At 43.9% G+C, this 20352-nt stretch overlaps 24 non-coding genes across 24 annotated transcripts; all 24 read right to left on the reverse strand.

The window, feature by feature from the left end:
* Positions 1-236: 236 nt before the first annotated feature.
* Positions 237-308, reverse strand: TRNAP-UGG (transfer RNA proline (anticodon UGG)). The gene has a single exon. It is a non-coding gene; the product is annotated as a tRNA-Pro (tRNA).
* Positions 309-718: 410 nt separating this feature from the next.
* On the reverse strand, positions 719-790 carry TRNAP-AGG (transfer RNA proline (anticodon AGG)). Its single transcript has one exon. It is a non-coding gene; the product is annotated as a tRNA-Pro (tRNA).
* A 404-nt stretch (positions 791-1194) lies between these two features.
* Positions 1195-1266, reverse strand: TRNAP-AGG (transfer RNA proline (anticodon AGG)). Its single transcript has one exon. It is a non-coding gene; the product is annotated as a tRNA-Pro (tRNA).
* Positions 1267-2641: 1375 nt separating this feature from the next.
* TRNAP-AGG (transfer RNA proline (anticodon AGG)) lies at positions 2642-2713 on the reverse strand. The gene has a single exon. It is a non-coding gene; the product is annotated as a tRNA-Pro (tRNA).
* A 564-nt stretch (positions 2714-3277) lies between these two features.
* Positions 3278-3349, reverse strand: TRNAP-AGG (transfer RNA proline (anticodon AGG)). Its single transcript has one exon. It is a non-coding gene; the product is annotated as a tRNA-Pro (tRNA).
* A 1216-nt stretch (positions 3350-4565) lies between these two features.
* Positions 4566-4637, reverse strand: TRNAP-AGG (transfer RNA proline (anticodon AGG)). Its single transcript has one exon. It is a non-coding gene; the product is annotated as a tRNA-Pro (tRNA).
* Positions 4638-5041: 404 nt separating this feature from the next.
* On the reverse strand, positions 5042-5113 carry TRNAP-AGG (transfer RNA proline (anticodon AGG)). Its single transcript has one exon. It is a non-coding gene; the product is annotated as a tRNA-Pro (tRNA).
* An 89-nt stretch (positions 5114-5202) lies between these two features.
* Positions 5203-5274, reverse strand: TRNAP-AGG (transfer RNA proline (anticodon AGG)). Its single transcript has one exon. It is a non-coding gene; the product is annotated as a tRNA-Pro (tRNA).
* A 1209-nt stretch (positions 5275-6483) lies between these two features.
* On the reverse strand, positions 6484-6555 carry TRNAP-AGG (transfer RNA proline (anticodon AGG)). The gene has a single exon. It is a non-coding gene; the product is annotated as a tRNA-Pro (tRNA).
* A 564-nt stretch (positions 6556-7119) lies between these two features.
* TRNAP-AGG (transfer RNA proline (anticodon AGG)) lies at positions 7120-7191 on the reverse strand. Its single transcript has one exon. It is a non-coding gene; the product is annotated as a tRNA-Pro (tRNA).
* Positions 7192-8407: 1216 nt separating this feature from the next.
* TRNAP-AGG (transfer RNA proline (anticodon AGG)) lies at positions 8408-8479 on the reverse strand. Its single transcript has one exon. It is a non-coding gene; the product is annotated as a tRNA-Pro (tRNA).
* Positions 8480-8883: 404 nt separating this feature from the next.
* On the reverse strand, positions 8884-8955 carry TRNAP-AGG (transfer RNA proline (anticodon AGG)). Its single transcript has one exon. It is a non-coding gene; the product is annotated as a tRNA-Pro (tRNA).
* Positions 8956-9205: 250 nt separating this feature from the next.
* On the reverse strand, positions 9206-9277 carry TRNAP-AGG (transfer RNA proline (anticodon AGG)). The gene has a single exon. It is a non-coding gene; the product is annotated as a tRNA-Pro (tRNA).
* Positions 9278-10653: 1376 nt separating this feature from the next.
* Positions 10654-10725, reverse strand: TRNAP-AGG (transfer RNA proline (anticodon AGG)). The gene has a single exon. It is a non-coding gene; the product is annotated as a tRNA-Pro (tRNA).
* Positions 10726-12099: 1374 nt separating this feature from the next.
* On the reverse strand, positions 12100-12171 carry TRNAP-AGG (transfer RNA proline (anticodon AGG)). The gene has a single exon. It is a non-coding gene; the product is annotated as a tRNA-Pro (tRNA).
* A 404-nt stretch (positions 12172-12575) lies between these two features.
* TRNAP-AGG (transfer RNA proline (anticodon AGG)) lies at positions 12576-12647 on the reverse strand. The gene has a single exon. It is a non-coding gene; the product is annotated as a tRNA-Pro (tRNA).
* Positions 12648-13540: 893 nt separating this feature from the next.
* On the reverse strand, positions 13541-13612 carry TRNAP-AGG (transfer RNA proline (anticodon AGG)). Its single transcript has one exon. It is a non-coding gene; the product is annotated as a tRNA-Pro (tRNA).
* A 1208-nt stretch (positions 13613-14820) lies between these two features.
* On the reverse strand, positions 14821-14892 carry TRNAP-AGG (transfer RNA proline (anticodon AGG)). The gene has a single exon. It is a non-coding gene; the product is annotated as a tRNA-Pro (tRNA).
* Positions 14893-15456: 564 nt separating this feature from the next.
* TRNAP-AGG (transfer RNA proline (anticodon AGG)) lies at positions 15457-15528 on the reverse strand. The gene has a single exon. It is a non-coding gene; the product is annotated as a tRNA-Pro (tRNA).
* Positions 15529-16744: 1216 nt separating this feature from the next.
* On the reverse strand, positions 16745-16816 carry TRNAP-AGG (transfer RNA proline (anticodon AGG)). Its single transcript has one exon. It is a non-coding gene; the product is annotated as a tRNA-Pro (tRNA).
* Positions 16817-17220: 404 nt separating this feature from the next.
* TRNAP-AGG (transfer RNA proline (anticodon AGG)) lies at positions 17221-17292 on the reverse strand. The gene has a single exon. It is a non-coding gene; the product is annotated as a tRNA-Pro (tRNA).
* A 250-nt stretch (positions 17293-17542) lies between these two features.
* Positions 17543-17614, reverse strand: TRNAP-AGG (transfer RNA proline (anticodon AGG)). Its single transcript has one exon. It is a non-coding gene; the product is annotated as a tRNA-Pro (tRNA).
* An 887-nt stretch (positions 17615-18501) lies between these two features.
* Positions 18502-18573, reverse strand: TRNAP-AGG (transfer RNA proline (anticodon AGG)). The gene has a single exon. It is a non-coding gene; the product is annotated as a tRNA-Pro (tRNA).
* A 1376-nt stretch (positions 18574-19949) lies between these two features.
* Positions 19950-20021, reverse strand: TRNAP-AGG (transfer RNA proline (anticodon AGG)). The gene has a single exon. It is a non-coding gene; the product is annotated as a tRNA-Pro (tRNA).
* Positions 20022-20352: the final 331 nt, after the last annotated feature.

Below are 20352 nucleotides of genomic sequence, written 5' to 3' on the forward strand. Positions count from 1 at the left end.
AATATGCTCAATTCATAGGGCTACAAATTAATTAGTTGCATTTAAATAGTCACTAAATTACTTCTGCAAAAACTCGGGTTCCTCCGGGATTTGAACCCGGGACCACTCGCACCCTAAGCGAGTATCATACCCCTAGACCAACGGACAATCTGCGAAAGTAAAATATGCTCAACTCATAGGACTACCCTGTAATTAGTTGCAATTAAATAGTCACAAAACTACTTCTGCAAAAACTTGGGTCCGTCCGGGATTTGAACCCGGGACCACTCGCACCCAAAGCGAGTATCATACCCCTAGACCAACGGACCATATGTGTAAGAAAAATGTGCTCAACTAATAGGCCTACCCTGTAAATAGTTGCAATTAAATAGTCACGAAACTACTTCTGCAAAAACTCGGGTGCGTCCGGGATTTGAAACCTAGAACACTCGCACACAAAGGGAGTATCATACCCCTAGACCAGCGCACCATGTATGGAATAGAAATATGCTCAATTCATAGGGCTACAAATTAGTTAGTTGCATTTAAATAGTCACTAAATTACTTCTTCAAAAACTCGGGTCCGTCCGGGATTAGAACCCGAGACCACTCGCACCTAAGCGAGTGTCATACTCCTAGACCAACGGACAATGTAAGTAAGTAAAATATGCTCAACTCATAGGACTACCCTGTAATTAGTTGCAATTACATAGTCCCAAAACTACTTACGCAAAATCTCGGGTCCGTCCGGGATTTGAACCCGGGACCACTCGCACCCTAAGCGAGATTCATACCCCTAGACCAACGGACCGTGTGTTCGTGTAAAATATGCCCAACTCATAGGTCTACCCTGTAGTTAGTTGCATTTAAATAGTTGCTAAATTACTTCTGAAAGAACTCGGGTCTGTCCGGGATTTGAACCCGGGACCACTCGCAGCCAAAGCGAGTATCATACCCCTAGACAAACGGACAATGTGCGTAAGTAAAATGTGCTCAACTCATAGGACTACCCTGTAATTAGTTGCAATTAAATAGTCACAAAACTACTTCTGCAAAAACTTGGGTCCGTCAGGGATTTGAACCCGGGACCACTCGCACCCAAAGCGAGTATCATACCCCTAGACCAACGGACCATGTAGAAATATGCTCAATTCATAGGGCTACAAATTAATTAGTTGCATTTAAATAGTCACTAAATTACTTCTGCAAAAACTCGGGTCCCTCCGGGAATTGAACCCGGGACCACTCGCACCCTAAGCGAGTATCATACCCCTAGACCAACGGACCGTGTGTTCGAGTAAAATATGCCCAACTCATAGGTCTACCCTGTAGTTAGTTGCATTTAAATAGTTGCTAAATTACTTCTGAAAGAACTCGGGTCTGTCCGGGATTTGAACCCGAGACCACTCGCACCCTAAGTAAGTATTATACCCCTAGACCAACGGACCGTGTGGTCGAGTAAAATATGCCCAACTCATAGGTCTACCCTGTAGTTAGTTGCATTTAAATAGTTGCTAAATTACTTCTGAAAGAACTCGGGTCTGTCCGGGATTTGAACCCGGGACCACTCGCAGCCAAAGCGAGTATCATACCCCTAGACCAACGGACAATCTGCGGAAGTAAAATATGCTCAACTTATAGGACTACCCTGTAATTAGTTGCAATTAAATAGTCACAAAACTACTTCTGCAAAAACTCGGGTGCGTCCGGGATTTGAAACCTAGAACACTCGCACACAAAGGGAGTATCATACCCCTAGACCAGCGCACCATGTATGGAATAGAAATATGCTCAATTCATAGGGCTACAAATTAGTTAGTTGCATTTAAATAGTCACTAAATTACTTCTTAAAAAACTCGGGTCCGTCCGGGATTAGAACCCGAGACCACTCGCACCTAAGCGAGTGTCATACTCCTAGACCAACGGACAATGTGTGTAAGTAAAATATGCTCAACTCATAGACTACCCTGTAATTAGTTGCAATTATATAGTCCCAAAACTACTTCCGCAAAATCTCGGGTCCGTCCGGGATTTGAACCCGGGACCACTCGCACCCTAAGCGGGATTCATACCCCTAGACCAACGGACCGTGAGTTCATGTAAAATATGCCCAACTCATAGGTCTACCCTGTAGTTAGTTGCATTTAAATAGTTGCTAAATTACTTCTGAAAGAACTCGGGTCTGTCCGGGATTTGAACCCGGGACCACTCGCAGCCAAAGCGAGTATCATACCCCTAGACAAACGGACAATGTGCGCAAGTAAAATGTGCTCAACTCATAGGACTACCCTGTAGTTAGTTGCATTTAAATAATTTCTAAATTACAGCTGAAAGAACTCGGGTCTGTCCAGGATATGAACCCGGGACCACTCGCAGCCAAAGCGAGTATCATACCCCTAGACCAACGGACAATCTGCGTAAGTAAAATATGCTCAACTCATAGGACTACCCTGTAATTAGTTGCAATTAAATAGTCACAAAACTACTTTTGCAAAAACTGGGGTACGTCCGGGATTTAAAACCTAGAACACTCGCACCCAAAGTGAGTATCATACCCCTAGACCAGGGCACCATGTATGGAATAGAAATATGCTCAATTCATAGGGCTACAAATTAATTAGTTGCATTTAAATAGTCACTAAATTACTTCTGCAAAAGCTCGGGTCCGTCCGGGATTTGAACCCGGGACCACTCGCACCCTAAGTAAGTATCATACCCCTAGACCAACGGACCGTGTGTTCGAGTAAAATATGCCCAACTCATAGGTCTACCCTGTAGTTAGTTGCATTTAAATAGTTGCTAAATTACTTCTGAAAGAACTCGGGTCTGTCCGGGATTTGAACCCGGGACCACTCGCAGCCAAAGCGAGTATCATACCCCTAGACAAACGGACAATGTGCGTAAGTAAAATGTGCTCAACTCATAGGACTACCCTGTAGTTAGTTGCATTTAAATAGTTACTAAATTACTTCTGAAAGAATTCGGGTCTGTCCGGGATTTGAACCCGGGACCACTCGCAGCCAAAGCGAGTTTCATACCCCAAGAAAAACGGACAATCTGCGCAAGCAAATATGCTCAACTCATACGACTACCCTGTAATTAGTTGCAATTAAATAGTCACAAAACTACTTCTGCAAAAACTTGGGTCCGTCTGGGATTTGAACCCGGGACCACTCGCACCCAAAGCGAGTATCACACCCCTAGACCAACGGACCATGTAGAAATATGCTCAATTCATAGGGTTACAAATTAATTAGTTGCATTTAAATAGTCACTAAATTACTTCTGCAAAAACTCGGGTCCCTCCGGGATTTGAACCCGGGACCACTCGCACCCTAAGCGAGTATCATCCCCCTAGACCAACGGACCATGTGTTCAAGAAAAATATGCCCAACTCATAGGTCTACCCTGTAGTTAGTTGAATTTAAATAGTTACTAAATTTCTTCTGAAAGAACTCGGGTCTGTCCGGGATTTGAACCCGGGACCACTCGCAGTCAAAGCGAGTATCATACCCCTAGACCAACGGACAATGTGCGTAAGTAAAATATGCTCAACTCATAGGACTACCCTGTAATTAGTTGCAATTAAATAGTCACAAAACTACTTCTGCAAAAACTTGGGCTCGTCTGGGATTTGAACCCGGGACCACTCGCACCCAAAGCGAGATTCATACCCCTAGACCAACGGACCGTGTGTTCATGTAAAATATGCCCAACTCATAGGTCTACCCTGTAGTTAGTTGCATTTAAATAGTTGCTAAATTACTTCTGAAAGATCTCGGGTCTGTACGGGATTTGAACCCGGGACCACTCGCAGCCAAAGCGAATATTATACCACTAGACAAACGGACAATGTGCGTAAATAAAATGTGCTCAACTCATAGGACTACTCTGTAATTAGTTGCAATTAAATAGTCACAAAACTACTTCTGCAAAAACTTGGGTCCGTCTGGGATTTGAACCCGGGACCACTCGCACCCAAAGCGAGACTCATACCCCTAGACCAACGGACCGTGTGTTCATGTAAAATATGCCCAACTCATAGGTCTACCCTGTAGTTAGTTGCATTTAAATAGTTTCTAAATTACTTCTGAAAGAACTCGGGTCTGTACGGGATTTGAACCCGGGACCACTCGCAGCCAAAGCGAATATCATACCACTAGACAAACGGACAATGTGCGTAAATAAAATGTGCTCAACTCATAGGACTACCCTGTAGTTAGTTGCATTTAAATAATTTCTAAATTACCGCTGAAAGAACTCGGGTCTGTCCAGGATATGAACCCGGGACCACTCGCAGCCAAAGCGAGTATCATACCCCTAGACCAACGGACAATCTGCGTAAGTAAAATATGCTCAACTCATAGGACTACCCTGTAATTAGTTGCAATTAAATAGTCACAAAACTACTTTTGCAAAAACTCGGGTACGTCCGGGATTTGAAACCTAGAACACTCGCACCCAAAGCGAGTATCATACCCCTAGACCAGGGCACCATGTATGGAATAGAAATATGCTCAATTCATAGGGCTACAAATTAATTAGTTGCATTTATATAGTCACTAAATTACTTCTGCAAAAGCTCGGGTCCGTCCGGGATTTGAACCCGGGACCACTCGCACCCTAAGTAAGTATCATACCCCTAGACCAACGGACCGTGTGTTCGAGTAAAATATGCCCAACTCATAGGTCTACCCTGTAGTTAGTTGCATTTAAATAGTTGCTAAATTACTTCTGAAAGAACTCGGGTCTGTCCGGGATTTGAACCCGGTACCACTCGCAGCCAAAGCGAGTATCATACCCCTAGACAAACGGACAATGTGCGTAAGTAAAATGTGCTCAACTCATAGGACTACCCTGTAGTTAGTTGCAATTAAATAGTCACAAAACTACTTCTGCAAAAACTTGGGTCCGTCTGGGATTTGAACCCGGGACCACTCGCACCCAAAGCGAGTATCATACCCCTTGACCAACGGACCATGTAGAAATATGCTCAATTCATAGGGCTACAAATTAATTAGTTGCATTTAAATAGTCACTAAATTACTTCTGCAAAAACTCGGGTCCCTCCGGGATTTGAACCCGGAACCACTCGCACCCTAAGCGAGTATCATCCCCCTAGACCAACGGACCATGTGTTCAAGAAAAATATGCCCAACTCATAGGTCTACCCTGTAGTTAGTTGAATTTAAATAGTTACTAAATTTCTTCTGAAAGAACTCGGGTCTGTCCGGGATTTGAACCCGGGACCACTCGCACCCTAAGCGAGTATCATACCCCTAGACCAACGGACCGTGTGTTCATGTAAAATTTGCCCAACTCATAGGTCTACCCTGTAGTTAGTTGCATTTAAATAGTTGCTAAATTACTTCTGAAAGAACTCGTGTCTGTACGGGATTTGAACCCGGGACCACTCGCAGCCAAAGCGAATATTATACCACTAGACGAACGGACAATGTGCGTAAATAAAATGTGCTCAACTCATAGGACTACCCTGTAGTTAGTTGCATTTAAATAATTTCTAAATTACAGCTGAAAGAACTCGGGTCTGTCCAGGATATGAACCCGGGACCACTCGCAGCCAAAGCGAGTATCATACCCCTAGACCAACGGACAATCTGCGTAAGTAAAATATGCTCAACTCATAGGACTACCCTGTAATTAGTTGCAATTAAATAGTCACAAAACTACGTCTGCAAAAACTTGGGTCCGTCTGGGATTTGAACCCGGGACCACTCGCACCCAAAGCGAGTATCATACCCCTAGACCAACGGACCATGTAGAAATTTGCTCAATTCATAGGGCTACAAATTAATTAGTTGCATTTAAATAGTCACTAAATTACTTCTGCAAAAACTCGGGTCCCTCCGGGATGTGAACCCGGGACCACTCGCACCCTAAGCGAGTATCATCCCCCTAGACCAACGGACCATGTGTTGAAGAAAAATATGCCCAACTCATAGGTCTACCCTGTAGTTAGTTGAATTTAAATAGTTACTAAATTACTTCAGAAAAAACTCGGGTCTGTCCGGGATATGAACCCGGGACCACTCGCAGTCAAAGCGAGTATCATACCCCTAGACAAACGGACAATGTGCGCAAGTAAAATGTGCTCAACTCATAGGACTACCCTGTAGTTAGTTGCATTTAAATAATTTCTAAATTACAGCTGAAAGAACTCGGGTCTGTCCAGGATATGAACCCGGGACCACTCGCAGCCAAAGCGAGTATCATACCCCTAGACCAACGGACAATCTGCGTAAGTAAAATATGCTCAACTCATAGGACTACCCTGTAATTAGTTGCAATTAAATAGTCACAAAACTACTTTTGCAAAAACTGGGGTACGTCCGGGATTTAAAACCTAGAACACTCGCACCCAAAGTGAGTATCATACCCCTAGACCAGGGCACCATGTATGGAATAGAAATATGCTCAATTCATAGGGCTACAAATTAATTAGTTGCATTTAAATAGTCACTAAATTACTTCTGCAAAAGCTCGGGTCCGTCCGGGATTTGAACCCGGGACCACTCGCACCCTAAGTAAGTATCATACCCCTAGACCAACGGACCGTGTGTTCGAGTAAAATATGCCCAACTCATAGGTCTACCCTGTAGTTAGTTGCATTTAAATAGTTGCTAAATTACTTCTGAAAGAACTCGGGTCTGTCCGGGATTTGAACCCGGGACCACTCGCAGCCAAAGCGAGTATCATACCCCTAGACAAACGGACAATGTGCGTAAGTAAAATGTGCTCAACTCATAGGACTACCCTGTAGTTAGTTGCATTTAAATAGTTACTAAATTACTTCTGAAAGAATTCGGGTCTGTCCGGGATTTGAACCCGGGACCACTCGCAGCCAAAGCGAGTTTCATACCCCAAGAAAAACGGACAATCTGAGCAAGCAAATATGCTCAACTCATACGACTACCCTGTAATTAGTTGCAATTAAATAGTCACAAAACTACTTCTGCAAAAACTTGGGTCCGTCTGGGATTTGAACCCGGGACCACTCGCACCCAAAGCGAGTATCACACCCCTAGACCAACGGACCATGTAGAAATATGCTCAATTCATAGGGTTACAAATTAATTAGTTGCATTTAAATAGTCACTAAATTACTTCTGCAAAAACTCGGGTCCCTCCGGGATTTGAACCCGGGACCACTCGCACCCTAAGCGAGTATCATCCCCCTAGACCAACGGACCATGTGTTCAAGAAAAATATGCCCAACTCATAGGTCTACCCTGTAGTTAGTTGAATTTAAATAGTTACTAAATTTCTTCTGAAAGAACTCGGGTCTGTCCGGGATTTGAACCCGGGACCACTCGCAGTCAAAGCGAGTATCATACCCCTAGACCAACGGACAATGTGCGTAAGTAAAATATGCTCAACTCATAGGACTACCCTGTAATTAGTTGCAATTAAATAGTCACAAAACTACTTCTGCAAAAACTTGGGTTCGTCTGGGATTTGAACCCGGGACCACTCGCACCCAAAGCGAGATTCATACCCCTAGACCAACGGACCGTGTGTTCATGTAAAATATGCCCAACTCATAGGTCTACCCTGTAGTTAGTTGCATTTAAATAGTTGCTAAATTACTTCTGAAAGATCTCGGGTCTGTACGGGATTTGAACCCGGGACCACTCGCAGCCAAAGCGAATATTATACCACTAGACAAACGGACAATGTGCGTAAATAAAATGTGCTCAACTCATAGGACTACTCTGTAATTAGTTGCAATTAAATAGTCACAAAACTACTTCTGCAAAAACTTGGGTCCGTCTGAGATTTGAACCCGGGACCACTCGCACCCAAAGCGAGACTCATACCCCTAGACCAACGGACCGTGTGTTCATGTAAAATATGCCCAACTCATAGGTCTACCCTGTAGTTAGTTGCATTTAAATAGTTTCTAAATTACTTCTGAAAGAACTCGGGTCTGTACGGGATTTGAACCCGGGACCACTCGCAGCCAAAGCGAATATCATACCACTAGACAAACGGACAATGTGCGTAAATAAAATGTGCTCAACTCATAGGACTACCCTGTAGTTAGTTGCATTTAAATAATTTCTAAATTACCGCTGAAAGAACTCGGGTCTGTCCAGGATATGAACCCGGGACCACTCGCAGCCAAAGCGAGTATCATACCCCTAGACCAACGGACAATCTGCGTAAGTAAAATATGCTCAACTCATAGGACTACCCTGTAATTAGTTGCAATTAAATAGTCACAAAACTACTTTTGCAAAAACTCGGGTACGTCCGGGATTTGAAACCTAGAACACTCGCACCCAAAGCGAGTATCATACCCCTAGACCAGGGCACCATGTATGGAATAGAAATATGCTCAATTCATAGGGCTACAAATTAATTAGTTGCATTTATATAGTCACTAAATTACTTCTGCAAAAGCTCGGGTCCGTCCGGGATTTGAACCCGGGACCACTCGCACCCTAAGTAAGTATCATACCCCTAGACCAACGGACCGTGTGTTCGAGTAAAATATGCCCAACTCATAGGTCTACCCTGTAGTTAGTTGCATTTAAATAGTTGCTAAATTACTTCTGAAAGAACTCGGGTCTGTCCGGGATTTGAACCCGGTACCACTCGCAGCCAAAGCGAGTATCATACCCCTAGACAAACGGACAATGTGCGTAAGTAAAATGTGCTCAACTCATAGGACTACCCTGTAGTTAGTTGCAATTAAATAGTCACAAAACTACTTCTGCAAAAACTTGGGTCCGTCTGGGATTTGAACCCGGGACCACTCGCACCCAAAGCGAGTATCATACCCCTTGACCAACGGACCATGTAGAAATATGCTCAATTCATAGGGCTACAAATTAATTAGTTGCATTTAAATAGTCACTAAATTACTTCTGCAAAAACTCGGGTCCCTCCGGGATTTGAACCCGGAACCACTCGCACCCTAAGCGAGTATCATCCCCCTAGACCAACGGACCATGTGTTCAAGAAAAATATGCCCAACTCATAGGTCTACCCTGTAGTTAGTTGAATTTAAATAGTTACTAAATTACTTCAGAAAAAACTCGGGTCTGTCCGGGATATGAACCCGGGACCACTCGCAGTCAAAGCGAGTATCATACCCCTAGACCAACGGACAATGTGCGTAAGTAAAATATGCTCAACTCATAGGACTAACCTGTAATTAGTTCAAATTATACAGTCCCAAAACTACTTCTGCAAAAGCTCGGGTCCGTCCGGGATTTGAACCCGGGACCACTCGCACCCTAAGCGAGTATCATACCCCTAGACCAACGGACCGTGTGTTCGAGTAAAATATGCCCAACTCATAGGTCTACCCTGTAGTTAGTTGCATTTAAATAGTTGCTAAATTACTTCTGAAAGAACTCGGGTCTGTCCGGGATTTGAACCGGAGACCACTCGCGCCAAAGCGAGTATCATACCCCTAGACCAACGGACAATCTGCGAAAGTAAAATATGCTCAACTCATAGGACTACCCTGTAATTAGTTGCAATTAAATAGTCACAAAACTACTTCTGCAAAAACTTGGGTCCGTCTGGGATTTGAACCCGGGACCACTCGCACCCAAAGCGAGATTCATACCCCTAGACCAAAGGACCGTGTGTTCATGTAAAATATGCCCAACTCATAGGTCTACCCTGTAGTTAGTTGCATTTAAATAGTTGCTAAATTACTTCTGAAGGAACTCGGGTCTGTACGGGATTTGAACCCGGGACCACTCGCAGCCAAAGCGAATATTATACCACTAGACAAACGGACAATGTGCGTAAATAAAATGTGCTCAACTCATAGGACTACCCTGTAGTTAGTTGCATTTAAATAATTTCTAAATTACAGCTGAAAGAACTCGGGTCTGTCCAGGATATGAACCCGGGACCACTCGCAGCCAAAGCGAGTATCATACCCCTAGACCAACGGACAATCTGCGTAAGTAAAATATGCTCAACTCATAGGACTACCCTGTAATTAGTTGCAATTAAATAGTCACAAAACTACTTTTGCAAAAACTCGGGTACGTCCGGGATTTGAAACCTAGAACACTCGCACCCAAAGCGAGTATCATACCCCTAGACCAGGGCACCATGTATGGAATAGAAATATGCTCAATTCATAGGGCTAAAAATTAATTAGTTGCATTTAAATAGTCACTAAATTACTTCTGCAAAAACTCGGGTCCCTCCGGGATTTGAACCCGGGACCACTCGCACCCTAAGCGAGTATCATCCCCCTAGACCAACGGACAATGTGCGTAAGTAAAATATGCTCAACTCATAGGACTAACCTGTAATTAGTTCAAATTATACAGTCCCAAAACTACTTCTGCAAAAGCTCGGGTCCGTCCGGGATTTGAACTCGGGACCACTCGCACCCTAAGCGAGTATCATACCCCTAGACGAACGGACCGTGTGTTCGAGTAAAATATGCCCAACTCATAGGTCTACCCTGTAGTTAGTTGAATTTAAATAGTTACTAAATTACTTCTGGAAGAACTCGGGTCTGTCCGGGATTTGAACCCGGGACCACTCGCAGCCAAAGCGAGTTTCATACCCCTAGACCAACGGGCAATCTGCGTAAGTAAAATATGCTCAACTCATAGGACTACCCTGTAATTAGTTGCATTTAAATAGTCACTAAATTACTTCTGCAAAAACTCGGGTCCATCTGGGATTTGAACCCGGGACCACTCGCACCCTAAGCGAGTATCATACCCCTAGACCAACGGACCGTGTGTTCGAGTAAAATATGCCCAACTCATAGGATTACCCTGTAGTTAGTTGCATTTAAATAGTTGCTAAATTACTTCTGAAAGAACTCGGGTCTGTCCGGGATTTGAACCCGAGACCACTCGCGCCAAAGCGAGTATCATACCCCTAGACCAACGGACAATCTGCGAAAGTAAAATATGCTCAACTCATAGGACTACCCTGTAATTAGTTGCAATTAAATAGTCACAAAACTACTTCTGCAAAAACTTGGGTCCGTCCGGGTTTTGAACCCGGGACCACTCGAAGCCAAAGCGAGTTTCATACACCTAGACCAACGGACAATCTGCGTGAGTAAAATATGCTCAACTCATAGGACTACCCGGTAATTAGTTGCAATTAAATAGTCACAAAACTACTTCTGCAAAAACTTGGGTCCGTCCGGGTTTTGAACCCGGGACCACTCGAAGCCAAAGCGAGTTTCATACACCTAGACCAACGGACAATCTGCGTGAGTAAAATATGCTCAACTCATAGGACTACCCTGTAATTAGTTGCAATTAAATAGTCACAAAACTACTTCTGCAAAAACTTGGGTCCGTCCGGGTTTTGAACCCGAGACCACTCGCACCTAAGCGAGTGTCATACTCCTAGACCAACGGACAATGTGTGTAAGTAAAATATGCTCAACTCATAGACTACCCTGTAATTAGTTGCAATTATATAGTCCCAAAACTACTTCCGCAAAATCTCGGGTCCGTCCGGGATTTGAACCCGGGACCACTCGCACCCTAAGCGGGATTCATACCCCTAGACCAACGGACCGTGAGTTCATGTAAAATATGCCCAACTCATAGGTCTACCCTGTAGTTAGTTGCATTTAAATAGTTGCTAAATTACTTCTGAAAGAACTCGGGTCTGTCCGGGATTTGAACCCGGGACCACTCGCAGCCAAAGCGAGTATCATACCCCTAGACAAACGGACAATGTGCGCAAGTAAAATGTGCTCAACTCATAGGACTACCCTGTAGTTAGTTGCATTTAAATAATTTCTAAATTACAGCTGAAAGAACTCGGGTCTGTCCAGGATACGAACCCGGGACCACTCGCAGCCAAAGCGAGTATCATACCCCTAGACCAACGGACAATCTGCGTAAGTAAAATATGCTCAACTCATAGGACTACCCTGTAATTAGTTGCAATTAAATAGTCACAAAACTACTTTTGCAAAAACTGGGGTACGTCCGGGATTTGAAACCTAGAACACTCGCACCCAAAGCGAGTATCATACCCCTAGACCAGGGCACCATGTATGGAATAGAAATATGCTCAATTCATAGGGCTACAAATTAATTAGTTGCATTTAAATAGTCACTAAATTACTTCTGCAAAAGCTCGGGTCCGTCCGGGATTTGAACCCGGGACCACTCGCACCCTAAGTAAGTATCATACCCCTAGACCAACGGACCGTGTGGTCGAGTAAAATATGCCCAACTCATAGGTCTACCCTGTAGTTAGTTGCATTTAAATAGTTGCTAAATTACTTCTGAAAGAACTCGGGTCCGTCCGGGTTTTGAACCCGGGACCACTCGAAGCCAAAGCGAGTTTCATACACCTAGACCAACGGACAATCTGCGTGAGTAAAATATGCTCAACTCATAGGACTACCCGGTAATTAGTTGCAATTAAATAGTCACAAAACTACTTCTGCAAAAACTTGGGTCCGTCTGGGATTTGAACCCGGGACCACTCGCACCCAAAGCGAGTATCATACCCCTAGACCAACGGACCATGCAGAAATATGCTCAATTCATAGGGCTACAAATTAATTAGCTGCATTTAAATAGTCACTAAATTACTTCTGCAAAAACTCGGGTCCATCTGGGATTTGAACCCGGGACCACTCGCACCCTAAGCGAGTATCATACCCCTAGACCAACGGACCGTGTGTTCGAGTAAAATATGCCCAACTCATAGGATTACCCTGTAGTTAGTTGCATTTAAATAGTTGCTAAATTACTTCTGAAAGAACTCGGGTCTGTCCGGGATTTGAACCCGAGACCACTCGCGCCAAAGCGAGTATCATACCCCTAGACCAACGGACAATCTGCGAAAGTAAAATATGCTCAACTCATAGGACTACCCTGTAATTAGTTGCAATTAAATAGTCACAAAACTACTTCTGCAAAAACTTGGGTCCGTCTGGGATTTGAACCCGGGACCACTCGCACCCAAAGCGAGATTCATACCCCTAGACCAAAGGACCGTGTGTTCATGTAAAATATGCCCAACTCATAGGTCTACCCTGTAGTTAGTTGCATTTAAATAGTTGCTAAATTACTTCTGAAGGAACTCGGGTCTGTACGGGATTTGAACCCGGGACCACTCGCAGCCAAAGCGAATATTATACCACTAGACAAACGGACAATGTGCGTAAATAAAATGTGCTCAACTCATAGGACTACCCTGTAGTTAGTTGCATTTAAATAATTTCTAAATTACAGCTGAAAGAACTCGGGTCTGTCCAGGATATGAACCCGGGACCACTCGCAGCCAAAGCGAGTATCATACCCCTAGACCAACGGACAATCTGCGTAAGTAAAATATGCTCAACTCATAGGACTACCCTGTAATTAGTTGCAATTAAATAGTCACAAAACTACTTTTGCAAAAACTCGGGTACGTCCGGGATTTGAAACCTAGAACACTCGCACCCAAAGCGAGTATCATACCCCTAGACCAGGGCACCATGTATGGAATAGAAATATGCTCAATTCATAGGGCTACAAATTAATTAGTTGCATTTAAATAGTCACTAAATTACTTCTGCAAAAGCTCGGGTCCGTCCGGGATTTGAACCCGGGACCACTCGCACCCTAAGTAAGTATCATACCCCTAGACCAACGGACCGTGTGTTCGAGTAAAATATGCCCAACTCATAGGTCTACCCTGTAGTTAGTTGCATTTAAATAGTTGCTAAATTACTTCTGAAAGAACTCGGGTCTGTCCGGGATTTGAACCCGGGACCACTCGCAGCCAAAGCGAGTATCATACCCCTAGACAAACGGACAATGTGCGTAAGTAAAATGTGCTCAACTCATAGGACTACCCTGTAGTTAGTTGCATTTAAATAGTTACTAAATTACTTCTGAAAGAATTCGGGTCTGTCCGGGATTTGAACCCGGGACCACTCGCAGCCAAAGCGAGTTTCATACCCCAAGAAAAACGGACAATCTGAGCAAGCAAATATGCTCAACTCATACGACTACCCTGTAATTAGTTGCAATTAAATAGTCACAAAACTACTTCTGCAAAAACTTGGGTCCGTCTGGGATTTGAACCCGGGACCACTCGCACCCAAAGCGAGTATCATACCCCTAGACCAACGGACCATGTAGAAATTTGCTCAATTCATAGGGCTACAAATTAATTAGTTGCATTTAAATAGTCACTAAATTACTTCTGCAAAAACTCGGGTCCCTCCGGGATGTGAACCCGGGACCACTCGCACCCTAAGCGAGTATCATCCCCCTAGACCAACGGACCATGTGTTGAAGAAAAATATGCCCAACTCATAGGTCTACCCTGTAGTTAGTTGAATTTAAATAGTTACTAAATTACTTCAGAAAAAACTCGGGTCTGTCCGGGATATGAACCCGGGACCACTCGCAGTCAAAGCGAGTATCATACCCCTAGACAAACGGACAATGTGCGCAAGTAAAATGTGCTCAACTCATAGGACTACCCTGTAGTTAGTTGCATTTAAATAATTTCTAAATTACAGCTGAAAGAACTCGGGTCTGTCCAGGATATGAACCCGGGACCACTCGCAGCCAAAGCGAGTATCATACCCCTAGACCAACGGACAATCTGCGTAAGTAAAATATGCTCAACTCATAGGACTACCCTGTAATTAGTTGCAATTAAATAGTCACAAAACTACTTTTGCAAAAACTGGGGTACGTCCGGGATTTAAAACCTAGAACACTCGCACCCAAAGTGAGTATCATACCCCTAGACCAGGGCACCATGTATGGAATAGAAATATGCTCAATTCATAGGGCTACAAATTAATTAGTTGCATTTAAATAGTCACTAAATTACTTCTGCAAAAGCTCGGGTCCGTCCGGGATTTGAACCCGGGACCACTCGCACCCTAAGTAAGTATCATACCCCTAGACCAACGGACCGTGTGTTCGAGTAAAATATGCCCAACTCATAGGTCTACCCTGTAGTTAGTTGCATTTAAATAGTTGCTAAATTACTTCTGAAAGAACTCGGGTCTGTCCGGGATTTGAACCCGGGACCACTCGCAGCCAAAGCGAGTATCATACCCCTAGACAAACGGACAATGTGCGTAAGTAAAATGTGCTCAACTCATAGGACTACCCTGTAGTTAGTTGCATTTAAATAGTTACTAAATTACTTCTGAAAGAATTCGGGTCTGTCCGGGATTTGAACCCGGGACCACTCGCAGCCAAAGCGAGTTTCATACCCCAAGAAAAACGGACAATCTGAGCAAGCAAATATGCTCAACTCATACGACTACCCTGTAATTAGTTGCAATTAAATAGTCACAAAACTACTTCTGCAAAAACTTGGGTCCGTCTGGGATTTGAACCCGGGACCACTCGCACCCAAAGCGAGTATCACACCCCTAGACCAACGGACCATGTAGAAATATGCTCAATTCATAGGGTTACAAATTAATTAGTTGCATTTAAATAGTCACTAAATTACTTCTGCAAAAACTCGGGTCCCTCCGGGATTTGAACCCGGGACCACTCGCACCCTAAGCGAGTATCATCCCCCTAGACCAACGGACCATGTGTTCAAGAAAAATATGCCCAACTCATAGGTCTACCCTGTAGTTAGTTGAATTTAAATAGTTACTAAATTTCTTCTGAAAGAACTCGGGTCTGTCCGGGATTTGAACCCGGGACCACTCGCAGTCAAAGCGAGTATCATACCCCTAGACCAACGGACAATGTGCGTAAGTAAAATATGCTCAACTCATAGGACTACCCTGTAATTAGTTGCAATTAAATAGTCACAAAACTACTTCTGCAAAAACTTGGGTTCGTCTGGGATTTGAACCCGGGACCACTCGCACCCAAAGCGAGATTCATACCCCTAGACCAACGGACCGTGTGTTCATGTAAAATATGCCCAACTCATAGGTCTACCCTGTAGTTAGTTGCATTTAAATAGTTGCTAAATTACTTCTGAAAGATCTCGGGTCTGTACGGGATTTGAACCCGGGACCACTCGCAGCCAAAGCGAATATTATACCACTAGACAAACGGACAATGTGCGTAAATAAAATGTGCTCAACTCATAGGACTACTCTGTAATTAGTTGCAATTAAATAGTCACAAAACTACTTCTGCAAAAACTTGGGTCCGTCTGGGATTTGAACCCGGGACCACTCGCACCCAAAGCGAGACTCATACCCCTAGACCAACGGACCGTGTGTTCATGTAAAATATGCCCAACTCATAGGTCTACCCTGTAGTTAGTTGCATTTAAATAGTTTCTAAATTACTTCTGAAAGAACTCGGGTCTGTACGGGATTTGAACCCGGGACCACTCGCAGCCAAAGCGAATATCATACCACTAGACAAACGGACAATGTGCGTAAATAAAATGTGCTCAACTCATAGGACTACCCTGTAGTTAGTTGCATTTAAATAATTTCTAAATTACCGCTGAAAGAACTCGGGTCTGTCCAGGATATGAACCCGGGACCACTCGCAGCCAAAGCGAGTATCATACCCCTAGACCAACGGACAATCTGCGTAAGTAAAATATGCTCAACTCATAGGACTACCCTGTAATTAGTTGCAATTAAATAGTCACAAAACTACTTTTGCAAAAACTCGGGTACGTCCGGGATTTGAAACCTAGAACACTCGCACCCAAAGCGAGTATCATACCCCTAGACCAGGGCACCATGTATGGAATAGAAATATGCTCAATTCATAGGGCTACAAATTAATTAGTTGCATTTATATAGTCACTAAATTACTTCTGCAAAAGCTCGGGTCCGTCCGGGATTTGAACCCGGGACCACTCGCACCCTAAGTAAGTATCATACCCCTAGACCAACGGACCGTGTGTTCGAGTAAAATATGCCCAACTCATAGGTCTACCCTGTAGTTAGTTGCATTTAAATAGTTGCTAAATTACTTCTGAAAGAACTCGGGTCTGTCCGGGATTTGAACCCGGTACCACTCGCAGCCAAAGCGAGTATCATACCCCTAGACAAACGGACAATGTGCGTAAGTAAAATGTGCTCAACTCATAGGACTACCCTGTAGTTAGTTGCAATTAAATAGTCACAAAACTACTTCTGCAAAAACTTGGGTCCGTCTGGGATTTGAACCCGGGACCACTCGCACCCAAAGCGAGTATCATACCCCTTGACCAACGGACCATGTAGAAATATGCTCAATTCATAGGGCTACAAATTAATTAGTTGCATTTAAATAGTCACTAAATTACTTCTGCAAAAACTCGGGTCCCTCCGGGATTTGAACCCGGAACCACTCGCACCCTAAGCGAGTATCATCCCCCTAGACCAACGGACCATGTGTTCAAGAAAAATATGCCCAACTCATAGGTCTACCCTGTAGTTAGTTGAATTTAAATAGTTACTAAATTTCTTCTGAAAGAACTCGGGTCTGTCCGGGATTTGAACCCGGGACCACTCGCAGTCAAAGCGAGTATCATACCCCTAGACCAACGGACAATGTGCGTAAGTAAAATATACTCAACTCATAGGACTAACCTGTAATTAGTTCAAATTATACAGTCCCAAAACTACTTCTGCAAAAGCTCGGGTCCGTCCGGTATTTGAACCCGGGACCACTCGCACCCTAAGCGAGTATCATACCCCTAGACCAACGGACCGTGTGTTCATGTAAAATTTGCCCAACTCATAGGTCTACCCTGTAGTTAGTTGCATTTAAATAGTTGCTAAATTACTTCTGAAAGAACTCGTGTCTGTACGGGATTTGAACCCGGGACCACTCGCAGCCAAAGCGAATATTATACCACTAGACGAACGGACAATGTGCGTAAATAAAATGTGCTCAACTCATAGGACTACCCTGTAGTTAGTTGCATTTAAATAATTTCTAAATTACAGCTGAAAGAACTCGGGTCTGTCCAGGATATGAACCCGGGACCACTCGCAGCCAAAGCGAGTATCATACCCCTAGACCAACGGACAATCTGCGTAAGTAAAATATGCTCAACTCATAGGACTACCCTGTAATTAGTTGCAATTAAATAGTCACAAAACTACGTCTGCAAAAACTTGGGTCCGTCTGGGATTTGAACCCGGGACCACTCGCACCCAAAGCGAGTATCATACCCCTAGACCAACGGACCATGTAGAAATTTGCTCAATTCATAGGGCTACAAATTAATTAGTTGCATTTAAATAGTCACTAAATTACTTCTGCAAAAACTCGGGTCCCTCCGGGATGTGAACCCGGGACCACTCGCACCCTAAGCGAGTATCATCCCCCTAGACCAACGGACCATGTGTTGAAGAAAAATATGCCCAACTCATAGGTCTACCCTGTAGTTAGTTGAATTTAAATAGTTACTAAATTACTTCAGAAAAAACTCGGGTCTGTCCGGGATATGAACCCGGGACCACTCGCAGTCAAAGCGAGTATCATACCCCTAGACCAACGGACAATGTGCGTAAGTAAAATATGCTCAACTCATAGGACTAACCTGTAATTAGTTCAAATTATACAGTCCCAAAACTACTTCTGCAAAAGCTCGGGTCCGTCCGGGATTTGAACCCGGGACCACTCGCACCCTAAGCGAGTATCATACCCCTAGACCAACGGACCGTGTGTTCGAGTAAAATATGCCCAACTCATAGGTCTACCCTGTAGTTAGTTGCATTTAAATAGTTGCTAAATTACTTCTGAAAGAACTCGGGTCTGTCCGGGATTTGAACCGGAGACCACTCGCGCCAAAGCGAGTATCATACCCCTAGACCAACGGACAATCTGCGAAAGTAAAATATGCTCAACTCATAGGACTACCCTGTAATTAGTTGCAATTAAATAGTCACAAAACTACTTCTGCAAAAACTTGGGTCCGTCTGGGATTTGAACCCGGGACCACTCGCACCCAAAGCGAGATTCATACCCCTAGACCAAAGGACCGTGTGTTCATGTAAAATATGCCCAACTCATAGGTCTACCCTGTAGTTAGTTGCATTTAAATAGTTGCTAAATTACTTCTGAAGGAACTCGGGTCTGTACGGGATTTGAACCCGGGACCACTCGCAGCCAAAGCGAATATTATACCACTAGACAAACGGACAATGTGCGTAAATAAAATGTGCTCAACTCATAGGACTACCCTGTAGTTAGTTGCATTTAAATAATTTCTAAATTACAGCTGAAAGAACTCGGGTCTGTCCAGGATATGAACCCGGGACCACTCGCAGCCAAAGCGAGTATCATACCCCTAGACCAACGGACAATCTGCGTAAGTAAAATATGCTCAACTCATAGGACTACCCTGTAATTAGTTGCAATTAAATAGTCACAAAACTACTTTTGCAAAAACTCGGGTACGTCCGGGATTTGAAACCTAGAACACTCGCACCCAAAGCGAGTATCATACCCCTAGACCAGGGCACCATGTATGGAATAGAAATATGCTCAATTCATAGGGCTAAAAATTAATTAGTTGCATTTAAATAGTCACTAAATTACTTCTGCAAAAACTCGGGTCCCTCCGGGATTTGAACCCGGGACCACTCGCACCCTAAGCGAGTATCATCCCCCTAGACCAACGGACAATGTGCGTAAGTAAAATATGCTCAACTCATAGGACTAACCTGTAATTAGTTCAAATTATACAGTCCCAAAACTACTTCTGCAAAAGCTCGGGTCCGTCCGGGATTTGAACTCGGGACCACTCGCACCCTAAGCGAGTATCATACCCCTAGACGAACGGACCGTGTGTTCGAGTAAAATATGCCCAACTCATAGGTCTACCCTGTAGTTAGTTGAATTTAAATAGTTACTAAATTACTTCTGGAAGAACTCGGGTCTGTCCGGGATTTGAACCCGGGACCACTCGCAGCCAAAGCGAGTTTCATACCCCTAGACCAACGGGCAATCTGCGTAAGTAAAATATGCTCAACTCATAGGACTACCCTGTAATTAGTTGCATTTAAATAGTCACTAAATTACTTCTGCAAAAACTCGGGTCCATCTGGGATTTGAACCCGGGACCACTCGCACCCTAAGCGAGTATCATACCCCTAGACCAACGGACCGTGTGTTCGAGTAAAATATGCCCAACTCATAGGATTACCCTGTAGTTAGTTGCATTTAAATAGTTGCTAAATTACTTCTGAAAGAACTCGGGTCTGTCCGGGATTTGAACCCGAGACCACTCGCGCCAAAGCGAGTATCATACCCCTAGACCAACGGACAATCTGCGAAAGTAAAATATGCTCAACTCATAGGACTACCCTGTAATTAGTTGCAATTAAATAGTCACAAAACTACTTCTGCAAAAACTTGGGTCCGTCCGGGTTTTGAACCCGGGACCACTCGAAGCCAAAGCGAGTTTCATACACCTAGACCAACGGACAATCTGCGTGA

The sequence above is a fragment of the Phalangium opilio genome, unplaced genomic scaffold, assembly GCF_054372755.1.
Source record: "Phalangium opilio isolate 3A_F unplaced genomic scaffold, DU_Popi_V2 ptg000088l_1, whole genome shotgun sequence".
NCBI lineage: Eukaryota > Metazoa > Arthropoda > Arachnida > Opiliones > Phalangiidae > Phalangium > Phalangium opilio.